Consider the following 13,358-nt stretch of genomic DNA (forward strand, 5'->3'; position numbering starts at 1 on the left):
GATTTACATTGGTTTGATCTGAGTGGGCAAGACAACTCTAAGTGCAGGCTTCCAGGTCATAGGGAGATTTGAATATATTCTTTTTATTTTATTTTTATTTATTCATGTATTTATTTTTTATATGGGGTCTCACCGTGTCACCCAGGCTGGAGTGCAGTGGTGTGATCTTGGCTCACTGCAACCTCTGCCCACTGAGCTCAAGTGATCCTACCTCTTCAGTGTTCTAAGTAGCTAGGACCCCAGATGCATGCCACCATGCTTGGCTAAGTTTTTTGTATTTTTTTTCGGTGGAGGCTGGGATTCACCATGTTGCCCAGACTGGTCTGCAACTCCTGAGCTCAAGAGATCCACCCTCCTCAGCCTGCTAAAGTGCTGTAATTACAGGCATGAGCAACCACACTCGGCCAGATTTAAACATGTTACGATTGGTAGTTAGTTAGAAGAGTTATTAGCAGTAGAAAGGAATGTGTCTGAGTCAAGATAAAGGGTTATAAAGACCAAGGTTTTATCATGCAGAAGAAGTTTCCAGGTAGCAGGCTTCCGAGAAAATATATTGTAAATGTTTCTTATCATGCTTAATGTTTGTGTTAATGTTAATACTGGAGGGATATAATGAGACATGTCTAATCCCCTCTTCCACAATGCCTGAACTAGATTTTCTGATTAACTCTGAAAGGCTCCTGGCCAAGAAGAGGAGTTCATTCATATAATTGGGGAGGGGGATTCTTAGAATTTCATATTTGGTTTACATTTGCCAAGTTTTTCACCAAAACTAAAAGTTGCCAATAGTTAGCATTGTTCCATGTAATTGAGACTACTCAAGAAACAGTTTTACATCCAAGGTGTTTAGGTAAAAGATTATAAGAAGGCAAATTTGGGGGGGGGGTCAGGCTTCTTTAGTGGGTTACAGGATTGTTTTAAGTTAGAATAAAGCTGAAGGTTCGAGCAAGTTGTGGAAGGTTTGTAAAACATTTAAGATTGTAGAAGAAATTCTGTGTGTGTCTATATGTCTATATTAGCTAGAGTTAAAAAGTACCATTCAGATTTTTCATAAATTGAACATTAAAATAAAAGCACAATGCGGTTTTCTTGGAACATTGATCTGCTCTTTAACAGAAAATTGTACAGGGTTATAAGAAGGTTTAATGAGACTCTTACCTCATGGTCAAACATTAAAATTGGATAGATTTGTCTATAAAGTTATATTAAGAATCGAGTTTGACATTAATAGTACCATGATGCAGAGGTGAAATTTGGCTCTCCCTCTAGAACAAGATTTTCATGTGTTAATAATAATGAAAAGTTTCTGTTTGCCTTTGAATAAGCTATAAGAAAAATAAGAAAAAGGAAAGAAAGAGATTGTTTAGAAAGCTAAGTTTTCCCTCTATTAATGAGTATAGGTTTTTGCCTTTAAAAAGTTTTGAGTTAACATTTTGACTAAATGGATAACTTTTGGTAACCTAGAAATCTCTTTTATAGTATAAAATGATTTAAACCTTTGATATTTGACAAATGTTCCATAATCATATTATAAATGGTGTCTTTTTCTGACCTAATTGAACTTTTAGCTATTAGGTCTCCTAAAGTCCAAACATGACATATTTGATTTATATAATAGAAAAATCATACAGGAAGCATGGTCAAATATGAAATGGTGTTAGAATTTCTTTGTGGTGTGTTTGTAAAAAAATGTTATCATTATATATTCCAAAGTTATGGGAAACTCTTATAATTGTACTATTTTTTAGTGTACATTATAAATAATTACAACTGTTATGTAAAATTCTTGTATGGAACAGAAGTAACAAACATTTCTATTTAATTTTGCCTTTAACAGTTGGTGTCCTAAAACTTTTTGCCATCCACAGACAATTGTTGTGACTTAGTAATTATGCTTTTAGCTGACTCCTAAGTCTTGCCATGGATCTTTTGGCTGCCAGGGATTTCAGGGAACAAAAGGGACTTCGGGTAGGCTGGCTGCACTCCAGGTTGTGGGTAGTGGTCTAGTTGTGGGGGCTGGGGTTGTTTTCACTTCGCGGGGTGGTCTTCGGTCTTCTGGCCAAAATCTTTGAACGTGGTTTGGACTCCAGCCCAGCCCCTCTGGTTCTCTTCAGCAAGCACTGATTTTTCTTAGCTACTGTCAGAGTTCCACAGTGACCCTCACCAGCACTCCTGGACACCCTCTTCAGCCTTGCAATCACCCCAAGTGGACTCTGAGACACTCTCTCAACTTCACTTGCCCTTGTGGGTTGCCAGTTCCAGTTCAAAGATCATGTACTAGATTGGACTTGTTTCTGTCGTGGTTCCTTCCATTCCTAAACAGCTGTGCAGACAAGCAGGAGCGTCTGGGAGGCCCAGGATGAAGGGAGGCAGTGAGCTCAACGGCTGGCCATCTTTCACTGACATCCGCCTCAGGGCTATCAGGAATGATTCCATTACCAAGAGACCCCTCATCAACTCAACAGACTGTATTCCCATTCCCATGGGACCCAATTCCTGCACACAGCCTCTTTCGGAAATGGAATCCGAAAAGCAGTTTCCAGCGCCCACCTCACATTCTTGACACTCCTCCTCCTCCAGCGGGAAGCAACCACGGAGACGGCAGAGGGCCCCGAAGTGGTTGGCGCAGGCAGCTTTTTCGCGAACCAGGCTGGCTCTGCCGGTCCCGTTTTCGTCTGCTTAGGCAGGTTGACAGCCCTGACAGTTGAGGGGCCGAGGTTGCCTCGCATATGCGCATGCGCCAGTCTCAGGCCTCGCATATGCTCATGCGCCAGTCTCAGGGCACCTTGTGCAATCGGTGAGCGAAGGCTTGCGTCACAGTGAATGCAACAGTTGCCTGGCGACAAGTATCTGTGGCTTGGCGGAAAAGGAGACCTCTGTGGACCTGCGTCCGCATTAGACTCTAGCCTGTCTTCTTTGAAGGATCCACGTGATATTCCCACAATCCTAGGAGATGGCAGTGGAGAGATAGCCTGAAGAAATCTCAAGCGCAGCTTCAGAAATACAGCGCGATGTTCCTAAGAATCCAAAAGGGCCTGCAGGATGCGTCAGGCCTGCCTAGACGGTGTTGGTGTGAGTATCCTTGAAAGTTGCCCCCTGTGATTTATAGGAACAGCCCGCCTGTGTTTCCTGGTGCTGCTCCCTCCCCAATGCGTCTTCGTGGTAGAGCAGTACCGCACAGTCTCAGAAGCTACCGGGCCGTGTGTTGCTGTGGGAGTGTTGCGAGTGATGTATGTTTCCGTGTGTGTGTTGTGTGTGTGTGTGTGCGTGTGGTGTCCACTGAAAGTAACGTGGCTCACACACTGCAGCGCTTTCGTTTTGGACTCACCCCACCTTCTCGTGCGCCTGTCTGAGTGGTTCTGCTTGGACTGCCTCACTTCGTGTCCTTTGTTTTTCTGTTTCCTGAATGCGCGGTGAATTGGGGGGCTGGTTGGACACGCCTGGGTCCAAATCACATTCCCCTGAAAAGAAGCCACTCTTGCAGAAAGAAGAGGAGCACACCACACCTAAGCACAGACACCTCCTTAGACCAGGCTGGATCTGCCTGAACCATTTTCCTCTGCTTAGGCAGGCTGACAGCCCTGACAGTTCAGCTCCGGAAGCTGCCTCACGAATGCGCATGCGCCAGAATCCGAGCACCATGCGCAAGCAGTGAGGGAAGTCTCGCGTCACAGTGACTGCCACTGTTGCCTGGTGACAAGTATCTGTGGCTTGGCGGAGAAAGAGACCTCTGTGGGGTGCGTCCGCGGTGGACTCTCGCGTGTCTTCTTTGAAGGATCCACGTGATAGTCCAACAATCCTAGGAGATGGCAGTGGCGAATCAGCCTGAAGAAATCTCAAGCGGAGCTTCAGAAATACAGCGCGAAATCCCTAAGGATGGACCCGCAGGATGCCTCAGGCCTGCCTAGACCTTGTGAGTGTGAGTCTCTTTGAAAGTTGCCCCCTCGTCATTTCTTGGTACAGCCCGCCTGTGTTTTCTGGGGCTGCTCTTCCCGGTAGGGTTTCGTGCCCGTTCGGGTTTCGTGGCAGAGCAGTACCGCTCAGTCTCAGAAGCTGCCGGGCTGTGTGTTGTATGGGAGTGTTGCGAGTGATGTATGTCTCCGTGTGTATGTGGCTGTGTGTGTCTGTGTGTGTGTGTGTGTGTGTGTGTGTCTAAGTGTTGTCTGCTGAAAGCAATGTGGCTCACACACTGCAGCACTTTCGTTTTCATCTTGCCCCACCTTCTGGTGCACCTGTCTGTGTGGCTGCGCTTGGGCTGCCTCGCTTCATGTCCTTTGTTTTTCTGTGTTTCCTTACTCCGCGGTGAATTGCGGGGCTGGCCAAGACAGGCCGGGGTCCAAATCACCTTCCCCTGCAGAAGAGCCACTCTTGAAGAAAGAAGAGGAGAACACCACACCCAAGGGCAGACACCTCCCATGACTTCTTTGTCCTGGGACCAACCGATCCTCTCAAACTCGCAACCAGACCCTCGCAATCCTGTCTCAGGGCCGCTTGAATCCAACTCGAATTCGGTTTTGAGCCGAACAGGTGCTTCACGTCATGAGGTGGGCACTCCTCCATCGTCTTCGGATTTCGTCCCGGGAAGGAGGGGTGAGCGCCGTAAGTTCAGATTGGGGTGAGTATATAATCTGGTGAAGTGTGGGTGGGGTCCACACCTTTCCCTGCAAAAAGGTGCAGAGAGATGGCAGAAGGTGCTTCCAATTCCATCCTTGCACTCTTCATTGCACAAGCTGTTTACACCATGGCCCTGTGCTCAGGTGGGTGGTCTCCAACATGCGGGGAACAGCTGGAGCACAAACTGGGGCCATTTTGGCCAGCTCCCAATTTTGGCTTTCATTCACAGAGCCACATAGGGGTGGGATGGATTGATGCTGGGTTGGCCTCCACACTGGCCTCCTCTATTCCTCACTTCCATGTTCCTCGTGGGTCTAGGGTTTCCTGGGTCTGCCTCAAAGTCTTCCACAGTAAACGTTTCCCAGTTGCCGGAAAACGACACACATGGAGATCCATTTCATGAGTGTTTCCTTCTAAACACTGTCACGTTTTAATTACTGGGCAGCTGTGATATTTTTGGAATCGTAAATTTGCGTTATATCTGCCATCGAGGAACCTCTTTTTTCTCTCACTTCTATCAGAGGGCGGCATGATTCCTGTAGGATGAGAGCATGCAGCCGTGTCTGGCTTTTGCCTGGTAATCTAGGCTGTGTTTAATCTCATCTGCACATCCTTTCTCATTGTGGAGGCGGTTTATCATTGGGCTGTTGCTGGGTGGACCTGACTCTTGCCACACATCTTTTGGCTGCCAGAGGTTTCAAGGAGAAAAAGGGACTTTGGTTCGGGTAGGCTGGCTGCACTCCAGGTGGTGGGTAGTGGTCTAGTTGCAGGGGCTGGGGTTGTTTTACTTTGCAGGAGGCTCTTGGGTCTTCTAGCAGAAATCTTTCAACGTGACTTGGACTTTATCACAGGCCCTCTGGTTCTTTTAGGCGAGCACTGATTTTTCTTAGCTTCCATGTGGTGTCAACAATGACCCTCAGCAGCATTCCTGGACACGCTCTTCAGGATTGTTACCACCCCAGAAGGCCTCTGAGACAATCTCTCAATTTCATTTGCTCTTGTGTGTTGCCAGTTTTACTTCAAAGACCTGGTACCACATTGGACTTCTTTTTGTCTTGGTTCTTTCCATTCCCAGACTGCTGTGCTGAGAAGCAGGAGCATCTGTGAGGCCCAGAATGAAGTGTGGCGGTGAGCTCAAGGGCCCGGCCATCTATCAGTGACACCCACCTCCAGTGTATCAGGGATGATTTCATCACCCCCAGACCCCTTATCTTACCAGATTGTATTCCCATCCCCATGGGACCCAATTCCGTCACAGCCTCTTTCGGCAATGGAAACAGAAGAGCCGTTTCCAGTGCCCACCTTAAATTCTAGAAACTTCTCCCCCTCCACTGGTGCCTGACCACGGATATGGCCCCAGGAGGCGCTATGGTGAAGACTTATAGCGTCTCGCTGTGGTTGTCACAGACAGCCTTATTCTCGAGACCAGGCTGGCTCTGCCTGTACTATTGTTCTCTGCTTAGGCAGGCTCACAGCCCTGACAGTTCAGCTCCCAAGGCTGCCTCGCGAATGCACATGCGCCAGTCTCGGGACACCATGCACAAGCTGTGAGCGAACGCTCACTTCACAGTGAATGCCACCGTTGCCTGGCTGCAAGTGTCTGTGGCTTGGTGGAGAGGAAGACCTCTGTGGACATGCGTCTGCGTTGGAGTCTCACCTGTCTTCCTTTAAAGATCCAAGTGATAGTCCCACAATCCTAGCAGATGGCAGTGGAGAGTCAGCCTGAGGAAACCTCAAGTGGAGCTTCAGAAATACACTGTGAAATCCCTAAGTTCCAAAAGGATCCGCAGGCTGAGTCAGGCCTGCCTACTCGGTGTGGGGTGTGTCTCCTTGACAGTTGCCTCACTGTAATTTCTAGGTAAAGTCCGCCTGTGTTTTTCAGCACTGTGCTCTTGCCGGATGGACTTTCTGGTGAAGCAGAACTGCGCAGCCTCAGAAGCTGCCGGGCTGTGTGTTTCTGTGAGAGTGCTGTGAGTTTTGGATGTCTGCGTGTGTGTGTGTGGCTGTATGTGTGTGTGTGTGTGTGTGTGTGTATAAGTGTCATCTGCTAAAAAATATTTGGCTCATGCACCGCTGCTCTTTTTTTTCGAGTCACGCCACCTTCTGGTGCATATTTGGCTCATGCACCGCTGCTCTTTTTTTTCGAGTCACGCCACCTTCTGGTGCACCTGTCGGTGTGTCTCCACTTGGGCTATGGGGCTGTGTGTTTTTTGTTTTTCCGTGGTTCCTGGATCTGCAGTGAATTGTGGTCTGACTAAGACCAACAGGGATCCAAATCACCTTCCCGTGCAAAGCAGCCACTCTTCAATAAAGAACAGGAGCATATCACACCCGAGAGCAGACACCTCCCAGTGCCTCATTGTCCTGCAGCCAACTCAGTGCCAGACCCTAGCAGTCCTGTCCGTAGGGCTTCCTGAATCCACCTCAAATTCGGTTTTCAGCCAAGCAGGTGCTTCACTTCGTGAGCCAGGCACTCTTCCATCACCTTGTGATTTCATTCTGGGACAAAGAGTGTGAGCAGCAGTTAAGTTAAATACAGGTGAGGATACAATCAGTTGAGGTGTGGATAGGGTCCCACAATTTCAGCTGCAAAAAAGTTGCAGACAGATGACCCAGAAATTGCTACCAACTCCATCCCCACATTCCCTTCATTGCACAAGCTCTCCACAACATGGCCCGGTGCCCAAGTTGAAGGACTCCAACTTGCGGGGGAGCAACGACAACAAAAAAGGTTTAACTTAATTTAAAAAAAGGTTTAACTCTGTGAGATGAATACATACATCACACATTATTTTAACAGATAGATTGTTTCTACTTTTTATCCTGGGATATTAGGTTTTTCACTATAGTCCACAGTCAGCTCCAAAATGTCCCTTCATAGATCCTACAACAAAAGTGTTTCCAACCTGTTGAATCAAAACAATGGTTTAACTCTGTGAGATGAATCCACACATCACAAACCATTTTTACAGATATATAGTTTTTAGTTGTTATCCCAAAGTGCTCAGTTTTTTACATTAGGCCTCACTGTTCACCAAAATGTCTTTTATGTATGTTCTACCAAAAGAGTGTTCCCAACCTAATGAATGAAAATAAAGGCTTAACTCTGTGAGATGAATCCACACATCACAGTGCATTTTCACTAATAGATTGTTGCTAGTTTGCATCGTAGGATATTCGGTTTTTCTTTTTTTTTTTTCTTTTTTTTGAGATGGAGTCTTGCTCTGTCACCCAGACTGGAGTGCAGTGGTGCCATCTTGACTCACTGCAAGTTCCACCTCCTGGGTTCACGCCATTCTCCTGCCTCAGTCTCCTGAGTAGCTGGGACTACAGGCACCTGCCACTATGCCCAGCTATTTTTTTGTGTGTGTGTGTGTTTTTAGTAGAAACGGGGTTTCACTGTGTTAGCCGGGATGGTCTTGATCTCCTGAACTCGTGATCCACCTGCCTCAGCCTCCCAAAGTGCTGGGATTACATGTGTGAGCCACCACGCCTGGCCTGGTTTTTCAATATACTTGTCCATGGGCCCCGAAATGTCTTGTCGTAGATTCTTTAAAAAGAGTGTTTCCAACATGCTGAATCAAAAAACAATGGTTTAACTCTGTGTGATGGATCCACTCATCACAAAACTTTTTTACAGATAGCTTATTTCTAATTTTTATCACGGGACATTCAGGTTTTTAATACAGGCCTCAATGGGCTCCACAGAGTCCCATCGTAGATTCTACAAAAAATAATGTTTCCACCCTGCCCTTCATAGATTTTCCATAAACAGTGTTTTCAGTGTGCTGAATGAAAGCAGTGGTTTAAGTCTTTGAGCTGAATCTACTCATCTGAAAGCATTTTCACAGATAGTTTGTTTCTAGTTTGTATTGAGGGATAATCGACTTTTCACTATAGGCCTCAATAAGCTTCTAAATGTCTCTCTGTAGATACTTTAAAAAGAGTGTTTCCAACCTTCTGAATCAAAACAATGGTTTACCTATGTGAGACGAATGCACACATCACAAAGCATTTTCACAGATATCTTGTTTCTACTTTTTATCGTGGGATATTCGGTTTTCCACTGTAGGCCTCCCTGGGCTTCATAACGTTCCTTTGCAGATTCTACAAAGTGAATGTTTTCAACCTGCTGAATCAAAACAAAGGTTTAAATCTGTGAGATGAATCCAGATATCACAAAGGATTTTCACAGATACCTTGTATGTAGTTTTTATCAAGGGAAATTTGATTTTTCCCAACAGGCCTCAATGGACTCTAAATGATCCCTTCCTAGATTCTACAAAAAGAGTGTTTCCAACCTTCTGAATCAAAACAAAGTTTAACTCTGTGAAATAAATCTGCACATCACAAAGTGTTTTCACAGATTGCTTGTTTCTAGTTTTAATGGCAGGATATTCGGTTTTTCACAATATGCCTCAATAGGCTTTGAAATGTCCATTCATAGATTCTACAAAAGGAATGTTTTTTTTTTTTTTTTTGAGATGGAGTCTCGCTCTGTCGCCCAGGCTGGAGTGCAGTGGTGCAATCTCAGCTCACTGCAAGCTCTGCCTCCCGGGTTCATGCCATTCTCCTGCCTCAGCCTCTCCGAGTAGCTGGGACTACAGGCACCCACCACCATGCCTGGCTAATTTTTTGTATTTTTAGTGGAAATGGGGTTTCACTGTGGTCTCAATCCCCTGACCTCATGATCCACCCACCTCAGCCTCCCAAAGTGCTGGGATTACAAGCATGAGTCACCGAGCCTGGCCAAAAGGAATGTTTTCTAACTGCTGAATCAAAACAAAGGTTTAACTCTGTGAAATGAATCCACACATCTAAAAGCATTTCCACAGTTTGCCTGTTTCTAGTTTTTATAGTGGCATATTCAGATTTTCACTATAGGCCTCAATGGGCTTTGATATTCCCTTCATAGATTTTACTCAATGAGTGTTTCCTACCTACTGAATTAAAAGAAAGGGTTAACACTGTGAGATGAATCCACACATCACAAAGAATTTCCACAGGTAGCATCTTTCTAATTTTTATCACAAAATATTAATTTTTTCACAATAGGCCTCAGTGAGCTCTGAAGTGTCCCTTCATAGATACCACAAGAAGCTTGTTTCCAACCTGCTGAATCAAAACAAATGTTTAACTCTGTGAGATAAATGCATGCATCATAAAGTATTTTCAAATATAACTAGTTTTTAGTTTTCATCATGGGATATTCAGTTTCTCACTACAGGCCACAATGGGCTAAGAAATGTCCCTTTGTAGATACTACAAAAAAGTGTTACCACCCTGCTGAATCAAAACAAGGGTTTAACTCTGTGAAATAAATGAACACATCACAAAGCATTTTCACAGATAGCTTGTTTCTAATTTTTATCATGGGATGCTTTTTTTTCACTATAGGCCTCAATGTGCTTTGAAATGTCCCTTTCTAGATTCTACAAAAAAAGTGTTTAAAACCTCCTGAATCAAAACAAAAGTTAAACTTGGGGAGATGAATGCACATATTTCAGAGAATTTTTACAGATAGCTTGTTTCTAGTTTTTATCACGGGATATTCATTTTTTCACTATAGGCCTCATTTGGCTCTGAAAAGTTCCTTTTTAGTTTCTAAACATAAAGTGTTTCCAACCCGCATTTAGTAAATTTTACTAAAACAATGTTTTCAACCTTTTTAATAAAAACAAAGGTTTAATTCTGTGACATGAATCTACACATCGCAAAGTATTTTCACAGATAGCGTGTTTCTAGGTTTTATCGTGGGATATGTGGTTTTTTACTATAGGCCTAAATCAGCACTGAAGTGTCCCTTCTTAGGTTCTTGAAGAACAGTGTATCCTACCTGCTGAATCAAAATAATTGTTTAGCCCTGTGAGATGAATCCACAGATCTCAAAGCATGTTCACAGATAGCTTGTTTCTAGTTTTTATCATGGAATGATTGGTTTCTCACTATAGGCTTCAGTGGGCTCTGAAATATCCATTAGTAGATTCTACAAAAAGAGTGTTTCCAACCTGCTTAATCCAAGTAAATGTTTCACTCTGTAAAGTGAATTCAAACATCACAAAGCATTATGATGGATAACTTGTTTCTGGTTTTAATCATGGGATATTCAGTCTTTCTCTGTAGATCTCAATGGTCTCTGAAATGTCCCATTGTAGAATTTACAAAAAGAGTGTTGCCAGCCAGCTGAATCAATACAAACTTTTAACTCTGTGAGATAAATCTTCTATCACAAAGCATTTTCACAGATACTTTGTTTCTAGTTTTCATGGTGAAATATTCAGTTTTGCACTATAGGCCTCAATGGACTCCAAAATGTTTCTTTGTAGATTTTACAAAAGAGCGTTTCCAACCTGCTGAAACAAAACAAAGGTTAAACTCTGTGAGATGAATCCACACTTTGCAAAGCATTTTCACAAGTTACTTGTTTCTAGTTTTTATCAAGGAATATTCGGTTTTCCACTGTAGGCCTCAATGGGTTCCGAAATGTCCCTTCGCAGATACTACAAAAAGAGTGTTTCCAACCTGCTGAATAAAAACTAAGATTTAACTCTGTAAAATGAATCCACACATTGCCAAGCATTTTCACCAACAGTTTGTTTCTAGTTTTAATTGCAGGATATTCGATTTTTCACTATAGGCCTCAATGGCCTCCAAAATACCCCTTTGTAGATCCCATAAAAAGGGTGTTTCCAACCTGCCTTTTGTAGATTTTACAAAAAGAGTGTTTCCATCCTGCTGAATCAAAACAAAGGTTTAACTCTGTGAGATGAATTCACACATCATGAAACATTTTCATATGTAGCTTGTTTCAAGTTTTTATAGCGGGATATTCAGTTTTATGACTGTAGGCCTCAATGTGCTCCAAAATGTCACTTTGTAAACTGTGTCAAAAGAGTATTTCCAACCTGTTGAAGAAAAATAAAGGTTTAAGTCTGCGAGATGAATCCACACATCACAAACCGTTTTCACAGATAGCTTGTTTCTAGTTTTTGTCATGGGATATTTGGTTATTCACTACAGACTTCAATATGCTCTGAGATGTCCCTTTTTAGTTCCTACAACAGAGTGTGTCAAACCTACCGAATCAAAACAAAGATTTAACTCTGTGACATGAAATGACCCATTGTAAAGCATTTTTACAAGTAGCTTTTTCCTAGTTTTTATTGCAGAATATTCTGTTTTTTACTACAGGCCTCAATGGGCCTTGAAATGTCCTTTCGTAGATTCTACAAAAAGAGTAATTTTGGTCTGATGAATCAAAACAAAAGTTAACTCTCTGAGATACATCCATGTATTGCCAAGGATTTTCACAGATACATTTTTCTAGTTTTTATCACGGAATATTTGTTTTTTTACTACAGTTTTCAATGTACTCTGAAATATCCCTTAATATATTCTTGAATAAGTTTGTCTCCAACCTGCTGACTTAAAACAAAGCTTTAACTCTGGGAGATGAATCCACACATCACAGTGCATTTTCGCTGATAGCTTGTTTCTACTTTTTATCTTGGGATAATCTGTTTTTGACTATAGGCCTCAATGGGCTTCAAAATATCCCTTCATAGGTTCTACAAAAAGAGTGCTTCAAACTTGCTTAATCAAAGCAAAGGTTAAATTCTGTGAGATGAAGCCACACATCACAAAGCATTTTCAGATATAGCTTGTTTCTAGTTTTTATCATGGGAGATTTGGTTTTTTACTATAGGCCTCAATTGGCTCTGAAATGTAATCTTTTATATTCTACAATAAAAGTGTTTTCAACCTGTTGAATCAAAACAAATGTTTAACTCCATGAGATGAGTCCACACATTGCAAAGCATTTTCACAAGTAGCTTGTTTCTAATTTTTATCATGGGATATTCAGTTTTTCAGTACATGCCTCAATGGGATCCAAAATGTTTCCTCATAGATTCTAAAAATAGAGTTGTTCCAACCTGCTAAATCAAAACAAACATTTAACTCTGTGAGATAAATCCACAAATTGCAAAGCATTTTCACAGATAGCTTGTTTCTAGTTGTTATTGTGGGATATTTTGTTTTTCACTATAGACCTCAATAGGCTCTGAAATGTCCCCTCATAGATTCTACAAAAAGAGTGCTTTCATCCTGCTGAATAAAAATAAAAGTTTAACTCTGTGACATGAAATGACACATCATAAAGCATTTTGACAGAGAGCTTTGTTCTAGTTTTTGTCATGGCATATTCAGTTTTTCACTACAAGCCACAGTAGGCTCCAAAATGTCCCTTCATGGATTCTACAAAAAGTGATTTTGGCCTGCTGAATCAAAACAAAGTTTCAACTCTGTGAGATGAATCCTCACATCACAAAGAATTTTCACAGATAGCTTGTTTCTAGTTTTCATCCTAGGATATTAGGTTTTTTTCATATATTTCTTCATGGGCTCTGAAATGCTCCTTTGTAGATTCTAGGAAAAGCGTTTCCAACCTGCTGAATCATAACAAAGGTTTAACTCTGTGAGTTGAATCCACACATCCTGAAACATTCTCATATGTAGCTTGTTTCTAGTTTTTATCTCGAGATATAAAGTTTTTAACTGTAGGCCTCAATGTTCTCTGAAATGTGCCTTCTTAGACTCTACAAAAAGAGTATTTCCAACCTGTTGAATCAAAACAAAGGTTTAACTCTGAGATGAATTGGCACATCACAAAGCATTTTCACAGACAGCTTTTTTTCTAGTTTTTGTCACAGAAATTCAGTTTTTCACTGTTGGCTATTGTGGAC

General features: G+C 42.7%; 1 long non-coding RNA gene across 4 annotated transcripts; it reads left to right on the forward strand.

Annotated features, from left to right (window-relative positions):
* The first annotated feature begins 2,863 nt into the window (after nucleotides 1-2,863).
* On the forward strand, nucleotides 2,864-6,949 carry LOC131382679 (uncharacterized). Of its 4 annotated transcripts, XR_009212261.1 has the most exons (5): nucleotides 2,864-3,072; nucleotides 3,572-3,913; nucleotides 4,358-4,615; nucleotides 5,690-6,472; nucleotides 6,762-6,949. It is a non-coding gene; the product is annotated as an uncharacterized LOC131382679 (long non-coding RNA). The 4 variants fall into 4 exon arrangements; XR_009212260.1 differs by lacking the exon at nucleotides 6,762-6,949 and having other exon boundaries at nucleotides 3,568-3,913; nucleotides 5,690-6,495; XR_009212259.1 differs by lacking the exon at nucleotides 6,762-6,949 and having other exon boundaries at nucleotides 4,325-4,615; nucleotides 5,690-6,495.
* The last annotated feature ends 6,409 nt before the right edge of the window (nucleotides 6,950-13,358 follow it).

The sequence above is a fragment of the Hylobates moloch genome, unplaced genomic scaffold (genome assembly GCF_009828535.3).
Source record: "Hylobates moloch isolate HMO894 unplaced genomic scaffold, HMol_V3 SCAFFOLD_1090, whole genome shotgun sequence".
NCBI lineage: Eukaryota > Metazoa > Chordata > Mammalia > Primates > Hylobatidae > Hylobates > Hylobates moloch.